Source organism: Bison bison, unplaced genomic scaffold (genome assembly GCF_000754665.1).
Source record: "Bison bison bison isolate TAMUID 2011002044 unplaced genomic scaffold, Bison_UMD1.0 scf7180017864379, whole genome shotgun sequence".
NCBI lineage: Eukaryota > Metazoa > Chordata > Mammalia > Artiodactyla > Bovidae > Bison > Bison bison.
In genome coordinates, this window is record NW_011494951.1 from 9,254,151 (window position 1) to 9,260,062 (window position 5,912).

General features: G+C 46.2%; 1 protein-coding gene across 2 annotated transcripts in view; it reads left to right on the forward strand.

The window, feature by feature from the left end:
* Positions 1-358: 358 nt before the first annotated feature.
* The window catches only part of CC2D2A (coiled-coil and C2 domain containing 2A), a 132,878-nt gene continuing 127,324 nt past the window's right edge, over positions 359-5,912 (forward strand). For both annotated transcript variants that reach the window (XM_010857285.1, XM_010857287.1), the window contains exon 1: positions 359-513. The gene's annotated coding sequence lies outside the window, so the exon portion shown is untranslated. The remainder of the gene's footprint in view (positions 514-5,912) is intronic.

The following is a 5,912-nucleotide window of genomic DNA, read 5'->3' on the forward strand; positions in this document are numbered from 1 at the left end:
ACAGTCCACACCAACCTCAGGGAGCATGAGAGGCAGACAAGTCGGACATCCTCACCCTGTAACAAGGACCGTTCCTGATTCTAAGCCACCCATCTCTGAGCATCGCCTGCCTGCCATTGATCAGGAGTTCCCAGTGACCGATAATGTGAGGGAGGGGGCTGCTCTGAAAACTTGGCCTCCTGTCTGCCCAGCGCCCCCAGACTCATTCTCTGTGTGCTTCTCCTGTGAGCTGTGCGCTTCTGCTCACCCTGGTGTGTGCTTCTCTGCTAGAAGTAACCTGTCACTTTAAAAGAAAAAAAAAAGCTGCGGAGTGACCTTCCTTAGGAACGGGTTGCTAAGCGGGTGTTTTTGCTGAGACGTGGCTGCAGCTTCCCAGGGAGCAGCCCAGGAGCCGCCCCAACACTCAGCCTTTGCCCTCCGGAATTTTTTAGAAGCATCACCAGGGAGAGCCGTCTCGCTCCACTTTCAACACAGAAAGCAGAATCTGCAAAGTGCCCTGAAAAGTTCCTTAAGGTAAATCAGTTCCTCCCGGGAGCAGGGCTGGAGCAGTGAGGTCCTGCTAGCGCAAGCTTGGAGGTCAGCCTCTCCCCGGGACACCCTGAGCCGATTTAATGAATTGTAAACGTAGGAGTCCTTGTCGTTATAATATTTATGCTTTACTTCTGAGATGAAAACAAGGAGCACGACTCGGGCTGCTTTGCTTAGAGCCACTGCCTGGTGCCTAGCTTGCAGGAAATGTAAGTCCAGCTCATGACAGCCCCTGGGGGAGAATGCCTTCTAAAATCTCCCTCCACTTCCTTCCTGGAACGTGCCCGCCATCCTGTTGCATTCCCGTCCCCCAGAAACACTGGTTGCCGGCTGCATTTCTGGGTCTTTTCGTGTGAGTCGGTTCAAGGGGCAAAGTACTAGTTACCGCAAGCTTCACTTTCCTCAGCATTAGACAGAGGAAGGGCTGCTACAGACAAAGGCTGACTGCTCTCGCCAAGAGACAAAGAATTCTATCAGCTGCGAATTAAGCTGATCCTTTCCCTTCATTGCAAAAAGGGGCTCTGAAAGGCTAATAAAGCCTAAGGGGAAATCCATAGATGTTACTGGATGTTCATATAACCTTTTCTGCAAGTAAATTCAGCACCAGAAAGAAATCTCTGGCAAACGGATCTCCTCGAGCTTATTTAAGGAGTCATTCAACCAAACATGCACTGAACAGTCCAGGGCACCAGGCTTCAGCAAGCTGCTGAAGTTTAGAGTGTGCAAAAGGGACCCAGACCAGGTCAGGAGCTCGGAGTTTGCTGGAGAGACAGACCTATGAACAGATAACAGCACAGCGAGATAACTGCCATAGGAGATTTATGAAAGGCTTTGAGTGCTCAAAGCACCGCGGGATGAACCCCAGGGAGGGCCCGGAAACATTTCGCGCTCACGCAGTGAATGCACTGGGCGTATATCATCCCACAGCTCAGATGCGGTGTTTATATGTACTCTTTGAAGACCATACGCACTCTATTGAGCTGATAAAATGATTCTATAAAGCTGCTTGTCACTCTAGGAAGCAATGGCTGGAAGAACTTGGAGAATTAGGTAAAGAAATCAAACAGGGTGTGTTTCGACCTGCCCAGAGGTCCAGGCTTTAACAAGATAAGACAGAAAAAGCTAAGTGCTGTCCATGGGTAGAATAGGCTCATGGGATTGAAGACAGAGGAAGGTTTCAGAAACACCCTAAAAGGAAACAGAAAGGAAACTGCCCTGGGCCCAGCTGAGGCGTGGGTGAGAAGTGTTATTCGGTCCAGTGACTCAAAGTTGAGAACCGAAGGTGTTCCTGAAAGATTTGATGTCACCTAAGGTCTTTCTTTGGAGAAGGCGATGGCACCCCACTCCAGTACTCTTGCCTGGAAAATCCCATGGATGGAGGAGCCTGGTAGGCTGCAGTCCATGGGGTCGCGAAGAGTCGGACACGAGTGAGCGACTTCCTTTTCACTTTTCACTTTCATGCATTGGAGAAGGAAATGGCAACCCACTCCAGTGTTCTTGCCTGGAGAATCCCAGGGACCGGGGAGCCTCCTGGGCTGATGTCTCTGGGGTCACACAGAGTTGGACACGACTGAAGTGACTTAGCAGCAGTAGCAGCAGCAGAAGGTCTTTCTTATGATTCCATTTCCCTCCCCCCCCTTTTTTTTAACCCTCCTTATAACTTTCTTCTACTTTCCTCCCTCTGCTGCTGCTGCTGCTAAGTCGCTTCAGTCATGCCCAACTCTGTGTGACCCCATAAACAGCAGCCCACCAGGCTCCCCGTCCCTGGGATTCTCCAGGCAAGAACATGCCATTTCCTTCTCCAATGCATGAAAGTGAAAAGTGAAAGTGAAGTCCCTCAGTCGTGTCCGACTCTTAGCGACCCCATGGACTGCAGCCTACCAGGCTTCTCCGTCCATGGGATTTTCCAGGCAAGAGTACTGGAGTGGGCTGCCATTGCCTTCCCCCATCTAGGATCACCTTTTCTTAAAAATACCACTTTTCAGTATTGATAGCCTGGTCCGTGATGGGCAATTTATTACATACATTCTATCATCATTTGAAAGAAAGTGAAAGTGAAAAATCGTTCAGTTGTGTCCAACACTTTGCTACCCCACAGACTATACAGTCCATGGAATTCTCCAGGCCAGAATACTGGAGTGGGTAGCCTATCCCTTCTCCAGGGGATACTCCTGACCCAGGAATTGAACCAGGGTCTCCTTCATTGCAGGCGGCTTCTTTACCAACCGAGCTATCAGCGAAGCCCTGAGTCATGGAGATTATATCATTTAACCCTAATAAAACAATCACTTATCAAGGTAGGAATTATAATCACAAGTTTACAGATACAGAAATGTATCTCAGAGGGCTGAAGGCATTGCTCCCAGATCACATAACTGATAAATAGAGCTGGAATTTGAACCCAGGTCCATACAATTGTTTACAAAGTCCTCACTCTTTCTATAAAACTATGTCTTCAGTGTTCTGGAGTAGGGTACATATATTATATTATCTTTCTTTCTTTCTTTCTTTTTCATGGAGATATTAGAAGATCGAACCTATTATGTTATCTTTTAAGCAGCCAAGGTTGAAATGCCTCACATACAATGCCACCCTCTTCATATACTTTCCATCCTTTTTTCCTGCGTCCTATAGAGTCTACCACAAGACACTCTGGGTAGGACTCTGATTACTTAATGGCCCTCGGAGAAGGTCCAATTGTTTGGGTGAAGGTGTCAGTACGTTCCTTGAAAAATATCTTTGGTTTCCTGCATTGAGTTAAACTAAATCAATCGGTGACCTAAAGTAACCAAAGTCCTTTCACAAGGGGGGAGTCTGTGCTTTTCAGTTGTAAATATTTCCAGAATGGTGGACTAAGAGACACGAGTTACTGGCCTCGCAAAACAAGGCTGAGCCCCGAAACAGAGAGGCAGGGGGCCATGGAGGAGGGCTGCAGCGGTCAAGTTTTGAACATGACGTTTAATAAACATAATGGCAAATCGCGGAGCCTGTCCAAGCTTAACCTCAGAGGATCCCTCCATCGCCTCCCGTGCAGAGGCTTTTACTGCTGGCTGGAAGTGTTCCTGTGAGCCCTAGCGATAGGGTGCGTCTAGAGAGAGCACAAATAAGGCTACACTGAACCACAGCTCTCATTCTGATGTTACAGGAGGAATATATTATTAATGACACACACTCAATACGCATGATGATGACAAGCTGCATATTAACGTTAGGGAGTATTGATTTGTTTTCTCAGCAACAGTGTTCATAACAAGATAAATCTTGATGTCATTCGATTTCCTTGGAAACTCATTCAAAGGTAATGATCAGGAATACACACGGAGGGAAAAAAAATCAACCCCATCACATTTTTCATGTTCTGCTTCTATTTCATTCATATGTAACATTTTCAATTTATGGAGGATCTTCTTTTAGCCACTAAAATATTGCACAGTTCCTTTTTCCCCACTTCATAATTACCAGAGTTGTGCTTCAGAGAGTTCCCGTGTCCTGTAGCATTTTATGTTGACTATCTGCCCTCTGGTTCTCTCTAGATTACCTCCTCGCCCTTTTATTTTTCTTGGCTGCTTGCGGCATTTCCCTTCCTCCATTCTTTGTAGCCTGTGAGAAGGTCTGAACAGGAGACAATAGAATTTCAGATGTTTTATTTCCCTTCAACATTCTAACTCCTTGTTAGGGTCAAAGAAAGCTTGAGTGCTTCAGATGAGCTGCTTACGTGACCAAGTCCAGTTAAGATTCCAATTCCACAGCTGTTAAGAAGGTCTTATAATATGTCAGCCCTGCCATTTCTCCTGTGTTCTCTCCTTTAATCTTCTCAGCACCTCAAGGATGACAATGATACGCTGAAGGGCTCCAGAATGTGGCCAAGGAAGACACGGCCAGAAAAGAATGATTTAGTCATTCATTCAACGAACATTTATCATGTCTACTGGGTACAGCAGTCCTAGGCTCTGGGGCTAAACAATGACCAAAGATTCCTGCCCTCCTATAACTTGTGTTCTAATGAGAATGTTCAGATGGCAACAAATAAATATATATGTCAACTGGTGATAAATACCACGGAAAAAGAAATCTCTATAAGGTGGTTGGGGAGCTCCAAGGGGGTGGGGGGGCAGTTATTGTAAGCATTCAGGGAGGATGTCTCTGATAAAATGAAATATGAGCAGAGCCTTGAGGGAAATGAAAGAGAGGGAGAGTCCGAAAAAGCTTAGGAAAGAGAGTTCTAAGCAGATCCATTGCAAAGGCTCGGAGCCAAGAAGATTCAAGTGTAGATCCTACAAGGCCTATAGGCCATTGAAGGATTTTGTGCTTAACTCTATTAAGAGAGGGAGGTCACTGGAGAATTTTGAGCAAAGGAATGATATGACCTCACTTACACACTAAACAATTCACTCTGGCTTCAATACAGAGAATGGATTGTAGGTAAGTGAGGCTGGAAGCAGAGAAGTCAGAGAAGTTCGCTCAGTAGTGTCCAACTCTTTGTGACCCCAGGGACCGTAGTCCATGGAATTCTCCAGGCAAGAATACTGGAGTGGGTAGCATTTCCCTTCTCCAGGGGATCTGCCCAGCTCAGGGATCAAACCCAGGTCTCCCACATTGCAGGCAGATTCTTTACCAGCTGAGCCACAAGGGAAGCTTAAGTCAGGAGACTCTTACAAAAAGTCCCTAAGAGACAACCGTGCCAGACCAGGGTGGCAACAGTGAGGTGTTTAGAGCTGGTTGGAGTCTCAATATAATATGAAGGTGAAGCAGGTAAGGTTTCTGATGGACTGGACGTGATGTGTCGTGTGAGACTCACAGAGGACTCAAGGATGACTCCAATGTTTCTGGCCTGGCAGGGGAAAAGATGGAGTTCTGTCATTACAGCATGCAGATGACACCACCGTTATGGCAGAAAGTGAAGAAGAATTAAAGAGCCTCTTGATGAACGTGAAAGAAAAGAGTGAAAAAGTTGGCTTAAAGCTCAACATTCAGAAAACGAAGATCATGGCATCTGGTCCTGTCACTTCATGGCAAATAGATGGAGAAATAGTGGAAACAGTGGCAGACTTTATTTTGGGGGGCTCCAAAATCACTGCAGATGGTGGTTGCAGCCATGAAATAAAAAGACACTTACTCCTTGGAAGAAAAGTTATGACCAACCTAGACAACATATTAAAAAGCAGAGACATCACGTTGTCAATAAAGGTCCATCTAGTCAAGGCTATGGTTTTTCCAGTAGTCATGAATGGATGTGAGAGTTGAACTATAAAGAAAGCTGAGCGCCAAAGAATTGATGCTTTTGAACCGTGGTGTTGGAGAAGACTCTTGAGAGTCCCTTGGACTGCTAGGAGATCCAACCAGTCTATTCTAAAGGAAATCAGTCCTGTATGTTCATTGGAAAG